The following is an 8594-nucleotide window of genomic DNA, read 5'->3' on the forward strand; positions in this document are numbered from 1 at the left end:
CTGTTTTGTAAAACACAAACGTCCACTGGTTCTTGAATGGGAACTTCACTTTTTTGGGAAATTTGCCAATCGTTCACAGTCATTATGAAAGACTTGAGATTTTTTTTAATGCATTCTAAATATTAAATAAACATCATTAAAAGTCCACTTACAGCGCAGGTAATGGGAGCTCCACTACTTCGCCCATAAAATCAGATAAATAACCATTCAAAAACCACCAGCAATACATGTACGTTTCATGACTTCAATATTGACCAAGTTTGAGTGACATTGTTATTATAAGCGCGAGCGCAGATAAACTAACTATACACTGCAAAAAGTCAGTGTTCAAAAACAAGGAAAAAAAATACAAAAATTAGGGGTATTTTATTTGAACTCAGCAAAATTATCTGCCACAATAGGACAAGAAAATTTGGCTTGTCAAGACTTTCCAAAACAAGTAAAATTAGCTAACTTCAATGAACCCAAAAATACCTTAATATAAGTATATTCTCACTAATAACAAAAGAGACCTTTTTGCTCAATATGTTGAAAAATATTCTTGAATTAAGCAAATGCTAATGCCATTATTTTTGACATAATGATATAGACTAGGCATTACATTTCTTGAAACCAGCAAGCTTATACTAAAAAGTAATGTATTGTTCTTAATGGAAAGGCAACAAGGCAACCGCTTGTTACTCTCGGGGTCTACTAGCCGCTCAGGCAAATCATATTGTCTAAAAATGAATTTTTCCATTGATAACATGACATCATCGCTCCAAGTGCGTGCTCTTTCAGCCCAGCTCCCGGCCAAAAAATATTTAATTGCAATTTTGAAGAATTCATCTGAATGTGCATGAACTATTTCTGTTCAAAATAGTTTGAAATGTTTAAATATTAACTGTCCGTTTACTGTACTGTGCCAATTGTATTACTATGAGTGCGTATTTTCTATTGTTTCATTGAAAATAAAACAGCAAAGTCCATTTGGCTGTCATCCGTTTTAATTATGAGACACAATTCTGTCAAAGTCATATTTTTTTTCATGCTTGAAATAAGAAATGATTACATTGGAAAAGTAATTTCATACTTGTGAGTGTTGATGACACAGCTTTGCAACACTTGATATTCTAGTTTCAAGCATCTTTTACTCAATATAGGTCATAACATCTCAGCAACAGGCTGCTTCCTCGCTTCCTTCCAAGGGTTGGAATTGGGGGTTAAATCACCATAAATGATTCCTGGGCGCGGCACCGCTGCTGCCCACTGCTCCCCTCACTTCCCAGGGCGTGATCACGGGGATGGGTCAAATGCAGTGGACAAATTTCACCACACCTAGTGTGTGTGTTACAATCATTAGTACTTTAACTTTAACTTCCTTGCTTTTTGTAAGTTTATTCAAGATCCTAAATCATGTATCACACCTAGACAGAAGAAGTCTGAGTGGGTATTCCGACAAGTTGGTACACTTTGACAGCCATTTAGGACGACGACGAGAACGACACAAAAAGATACTTGGTCCCTCCGCCCACCAAGTTTCTTCAAGAGCATTATGAGCCCTTTTAGCATCTAAATGGGAATATATGAACATCCTAGCAGTTGGCATCCTAATGACAGCAGACCTTATACAGTAAATGAGTTTTATTATGTTTGTTGGATTTGCAGTGAGTGATAATCAGTGATGAAGAAAAACAAAAGCAATCGTTGTGATGCATTTTTGACATTATTACGCCATGTATGCTTGGGAGGTAAAAATAATTAAAACAACTAATTGACCTGTTCTGCAAAACACAAATGTCCACTGCACCCGTTTTGTGCTGACTAAACTATTCTTTTTCTGACAAATATACCACATGGTGGTTTTGTTGTTAAACATCAAACTTTGATCTCCTAAGTAACTGACAGTATGGCAATATGGACACGGGATACAAATATTGGGCAGACTACAATATTGGGGAACTTCACCAAGCAACTTTATGTAAGTGCTGGTGGTCGGCAGACAGCCAGAAGTGATAAAGATAAACATGCTCTACTTAAAAACACAGGGAGCACAATGTGGCCGACAATGTTGACTTATGGAACTTGTGTAAGAAGTAAGGCAGTTTACCTACTCCTTTGGTGTAACTTTTATCATGTGATCCATGTGTGTCCCAACTGCTCGAGCAGGGGTATCCTACTTTTCCCATATGGGCCGCAAACTGATATTTTACTTTGTAAAAAAAGCTAAAAACAGACTTTATATATATTTATAGACAAACCGATGTACTGGCTTCATGTTATAGGTGACAAAGAATATTAGTAACCAGTAGGGCTGTGAATCTTTGGGTGTCCCACGATTCGATTCAATATCGATTCTTGGGGTCACGATTCGATAATATATCGATTTTATTTCGATTCGATTCGATTCTCAATTCAAAAACTATATTTTTCCGATTCAAAACGATTCTGTATTCATTCAATACATAGGATGTCAGCAGGATCTACCCCAGTCTGCTGACATGCTAGCAGAGTAGTAGATTTTTAAAAAAAAAAAACCTTTTATAATTGTAAAGGACAATGTTTTATCAACTGATTGCAATAATGTTAATTTATTTTAACTATTAAACAAACCAAAAATATGACTTATTTTATTTTTGTGAAAACATTGGACACAGCGTATTGTCAAGCTTATGAGATGCGATGCAAGTGTAAGCCACTGTGACACTATTGTTCTTTTTTATTATTTTTGTAAATGTCTAATGATAATGTCAGTGAGCGATTTTTAATCACTGCTATGCTGAAATTATAATTAATATTGATACTGTTGTTGATAATATTCATTTTGGTTTGTTCTGTGTCGTGTTTGTGTCTCCTCTCAATTGCTCTGTTTATTGCAGTGCTGCTGGGTCAGGTTTGGTTTTGGAATTGGATTGCATTGTTATGGTATTGCTGTGTAGTGGTTTGTTGGATTGATTAAAAAAAAAAAAAATATATATATATATATATATATATTTATTTATTTATTTATATATTGTAGCTGATTGTAGCTGAGATAGGCGCCAGCGCCCCCCGCGACCCCGAACGGGAATAAGCGGTAGAAAATGGATGGATGGATGGATATTTTTTTTAATTGATTTTTTAAAAATGAGAATCGATTCTGAATCGCACAACGTAAACGATTTGATTCGTATTCGAATCGATTTTTTTCCTACACCCCTTGTAACCAGTATACAAATGTGCATGTTTTTACTTGTTTTTTGTTTGATTTTATTTCCACAATATGCCGAGGGCTCAAAAAAAATTGGTTAACCTTTTGCGAAAGTGTGTAAAATTTGAGAAAAATCCAACAACGCTGCCATGAATTGAAACATATTTGCAGGGGCACGGGCAGTACTCATTGACCATTTGTCCAATGATTATAAAACATTAGGATATTATAATCACATACCGCATATGCTAGCACAGGGGTCTGCAACCCAGCATTATTGGACCGAAAATACAAAAAAAAAATATCTGTCTGAAGACGCAGAAAATTAAGAGCCTTATTATTGTTATGATGAAGGCAATACATGGTATAGATGTCTGCATAAGCTATAATAGCCTACTATCAAAATGACTATGTGTCGCATGCTGACACAAATCTTCATTGAAAGAAATGTTAAAATTTTATATTTATTCTACACATTTTTATAACATTGGAAAACATTAGTAAAACGAAGGTGTAGATGTGTGTCCAAGTTAAAGGGAATGGAAGGCTGTCTTCTTCTAAAGGATTAATTACAATCTTTGCAAGCTGGTCTATTACCGTACACAAACTACTATCAGAAATACAGCCAATATTACATGCAGATAATGTGTCATGAGGCATACAAATATAAATTAAATAGACAGAGGACATAAGTAAAGGAAATTAAATGAGCTCAAATATTCCTACAAACGAGGCATAATGATGCAATACGTACATACAGCTAGCCTAAATAGCATGTTAGCATCGATTAGCTTGCCGTCATGCACAGACCAAATATGCCTGATTGGCACTCCACACAAGTCAATAACGTCAACAAAACTCACCTTTCTTCATAAAACGTTTAGTGGACAAAATGAGACGAATAAGGAGAATGTCTTTCTGTGGTTGGAGAAAGTTGTACATGTAAAAGAACTACGGTGAGTTCAAGGACCGACTAAATTAGTAGGACAAAACGGCACTTGCCAAATACTCTCATCAGTGAAAAATGTTTGATAAAAAGGTTTGTGTCATGTTTGTCCTACACAAACCATGTTTAGACAAAAAACATATATTTTCCCCTTATCTTTTTCCTTTTACATACATTCTTGAAAAAGATCCAGGGAGCCACTCGGGCGTGTTGTGGACCCCTGTGCAGCAAGCATGTCTTCCAAAGCAATTTGACCATAACTTCAAATGTCATATACGATCATGGGATTTTTCATTTTCACATGACTAAAACACATCCACCGTGGAAAAAGTCATACAGGGGAACATTATGCCAAGACCTATGTAAGCATCATTATATACCTTGATGTTGCAGAAAAAAGACCATATATTTTTTCGACCGATTTCCGAACTCTAAATGGGTGAATTTTGGCGAATTAATCGCCTTTCTATTATTCGCTCTCGGGGCGATGACGTCGCAACGTGACGTCACCTAGGTAGTCAATCTGCCATTTTCTCAAACACATTACAAACATCGAGTCAAATCAGCGCTGTTATTTTCCGTTTTTTCGACTGTTTTCCATGCCTTGGAGACATCATGCCTCATCGGTGTGTTGTCGGAGGGTGTAACAACACGATCAGGGACGGATTCAAGTTGACTTACGTAGAGTGCGCATCGATTAGCACGGCATGCTAATTGATGCTAACATGCTATTTAGGCTAGCTGTATATACATATTGCACCGTTATGCCTCATTTGTAGCTATATTTGCATTCAGCCTTTCCCTCCACCCACATGTAATGCCAAACAAACACTTACCAATCGACTGATTCAAGTTGCACCAGTGTCAAAAGATCCGAAAGTCCCTCGTCGGCACATTTTACCGGCGATGCTATGACAGACATGGTACAGAGATGTATGGATACCCTGCGACACTCAAAGCAGATGCATTTCCAACGATAAAGTCAACGAAATCACAAAGGTGAGTTTTGTTGATGTTATTGACTTATATGCTAATCAGACATATTTAGTCGCGGCATGACTGCCAGCTAATCGATGCTAACATGCTATTTAGGCTAGCTGTATGTACATTTGTAGCTATATTTGCATTAAGTCTTTCCTTCCACCCACATTTAATGCCAAACAAACACTTACCAATCGACAGATTTAAGTTGCTCCTGCACATTTTACGGGCGATGCTACGACAGACATGGCACAGAGATGTATGGATACCCTGCGACACTCAATCGTTGGTTAGAGGGCGATCGCCGAATAGCTTCAATAGCTATTCGCTCAATAGCTTTAGTTTCTTCTTCAATTTCATTCTCGCTATCTGCCTCCATACTCCAACCATCCGTTTCAATACATGCGTAATCTGTTGAATCGCTTAAGCCGCTGAAATCCGAGTCTGAATCCGAGCTAATGTTGCTATATCTTGCTGTGCTATCCGCCATGTTGGCATCACTAAATGACGTCACAGGAAAATGGACGATGGATTTAAAGATAGCAAAAATCAGGCACTTTAAAGCCTTTTTTTGGGATATTCCATGATGGGTAAAATTTTGAAAAAAACTTCGAAAAATAAAATAAGCCACCGGGAACTGATTTTTATTGGTTTTAACACTTGAAATTGTGATAATGTTCCCCTTTAATTCCTGAGAAAACAGATTATACATGCTCAAATACCTCCATGGTGCTTCCCTGGCGGTGATGACAGGTTAACATGAGTGGCCATAAACTGCGAATGAAGGAAAAAAAGCCGGATGTTACAGTTTGCTTACAGTATGTTGTGACAATGGCAGTCATGGGGAAAAGGCCATTATTGTCATCCTACTGTGCTTTTCAATGTTATTTTAATGATTGTGTGTGTGTGTGTGTGTGTGTGTGTGGTTGACATCTAACAAGGATTTATGTAACCACAGCAACTGTAGATATGTGGTAATATATGAAGAAGATGGATGTAGGATGTGGTTCAAGATGGGATTCGATGTGTTGGGTAGGACTCGTTTGTGTGTGTGTGTGTGTGTGTGTGTGTGTGTGTGTGTGTGTGTGTGTGTGTGTGTGTGTGTGTGTGTGCGTGCGTGTGTGTGCAAGTACAGGCGCTGTTATTGTTACAGTTGCTGCCGATAGCCAATGAGCTTCCTGGATGGAAGGGTTGCGGGGTGGCTTTATTATGTACTTTCTGTATGTAAAGGTGGTTGGACGTTTCGGGTGGCAACTGCATGGAAGACAGAAAACGGTCCCAGGATGTTTCTAGGAACTCCTGTGCACCCACTTTCTGGACCACATGACAGGAAACTTTCACAATTACTTGTCACACACACACACACCCTAATACCGCAGTGAGAATTACTGACTCCGGATATATAAAAAAAAAACTTGTCATCAAAATAGAGTTGCAGCATAAATTGGATTAACTGTGTATGATTAAAGCCATTGACTAGTAAAGTGGTTCTCAAATGGGGGTACGCGTACCCCAGGGAGTACTTGAAGGCATGCCAAGGGGTGAGTGAGATTTTTTTTAAATATTCTAAAAATAGCAACAATTCAAAAATCCTTTAAACATATATTTATTGAATAATACTTCAACAAAATATGAATGTAAGTTAATAAACTGTGAAAAGAAATGCAATATTCAGTGTTGACAGCTCAATTTTTTGTGGACATGTTCCATAAATATTGATGTTAAAGATTTTTTTTTTTTTTTTGTGAAGAAATGTTTAGAATTGGGCTTCACGGTGGAAGAGGGGTTAGTGCGTCTGCTTCACAATATGAAGGTCCTGAGTAGTCAGGGTTCAATCCCAGGCCCGGGATCTTTCTGGGTGGAGTTTGCATGTCCTCCCCGTGAATGCGTGGGTTCCCTTCGGGTACTCCGGCTTCCTCTGCCGTAGCATCTCACCCACCACAACATACTTACAATACTCAGATGACACAGCTATTCTTGCACTCCTCTCCAACAGTCAATCCATCATGGACTATCATAACAGTCAAACATTTCACAGAGTCATGCACAGCCAGTTATCTGGAAATCAACGTCAATAAAACAGAAGAAATATGGTTCAACCCCCCCTCACCTCAGCACCCCATCATCATAAACACACAAACAGTTAAAACAGTTGACACTTTTAAATACCTGGGCGTGATTTTGGACAATAAACTCACCTTTCATCAGCACACCACGGACATTCAAAAAAGAAGTCAACAAAGACTGTCAGCCATCCGAAAACTTAAAGGACTATACGTTGCACCTCACCTCCTCTTATTACTGTACCAAAGCATTGTTCAACCCATCCTTCTGTACTGTTCCACATGTTTTTTCACCATGCTTTCTGTAACCAACCGAACCAAACTCACATGCATTACAAACATAGCAGCTAAAATCATCGGCCTACCCATACCCAACATTTCAGACTTAAACCACAGGTCCATCACTCGACTGGCAAACACAATAGTCCACGATATCAGTGACCACTAAACCAATACATAATCCCACTACCATCAGGGCGTAGGTGCAGAACCATCAAATTCCGGAGGGCCCGCGTCAGGAAAAGCCTTATCCCTGCAGCTATAGCCGCCCTTAACAGCAGGCCCAGCCGACACGTCTGATAAAGCCTGTAAATGTTTTGGTCATGTATGATGTCTTTTTGTTATTTTTGTTTCGTGATGTGTAATGTCTATATGTTTAAATGTACGGCAGTGAAAATGAATTCTTCCAACGGGGACCAATAAATCTAAATCTAAATCTAAAATCTCCCACTTCCAAAGACATGCAGCTGGGGATAGGTTGATTGACAACACTAAATTGGCCCTAGTGTGTGAATGTGAGTGTGAATGTTGTCTGTTTATCTGTGTTGGCCCTGCGATGAGGTAGCGACTTGTCCAGGGTGTACACCGCCTTCCGCCCGATTGTAGCTGAGATAGGCACCAGCACCCTCCGCGACCCCAAAGGGAATAAGCGGTAGGAAATGGATGGATGGATGTTTAGAATTAAATTCATGAATCCAGATGGATCTATATTGCAATCCCCAAAGAGGGCACTTTAAGTTGATGATTACTTCTATGTGTACAAAATCTTTATTTGTAATGGAATCACTTGTTTATTGTTTAACAAGTTTTTATTTTCATATCTTTTTTTCCAAATAGTTCAAGAAAGACCACTACAATTGAGCAATATTTTGCAGTGTTATACAATTTAAAAAATCAGAAACTGATGACACAGTGCTGTATTTTACTTATTTATCTCTTTTTCAACCAAAAATGCTTTGCTCTGATTAGGGGGTACTTGAATTAAAAAAAATGTTCACAGGGGGTACATCACTGAAAAAAGGTTGAGAACCACTGGACTAGTGGATACTGTGAGATACACTTGTTTGAAGGAAATATTGTTAGGTCTTTTAATATATTAAATAGCAGTCTATAAAACATTAGAGTGGCTATAGAAAGAGTAATGGGTTGTTTACCT

This window comes from Nerophis ophidion, linkage group LG01 (genome assembly GCF_033978795.1).
Source record: "Nerophis ophidion isolate RoL-2023_Sa linkage group LG01, RoL_Noph_v1.0, whole genome shotgun sequence".
Taxonomy (NCBI): domain Eukaryota; kingdom Metazoa; phylum Chordata; class Actinopteri; order Syngnathiformes; family Syngnathidae; genus Nerophis; species Nerophis ophidion.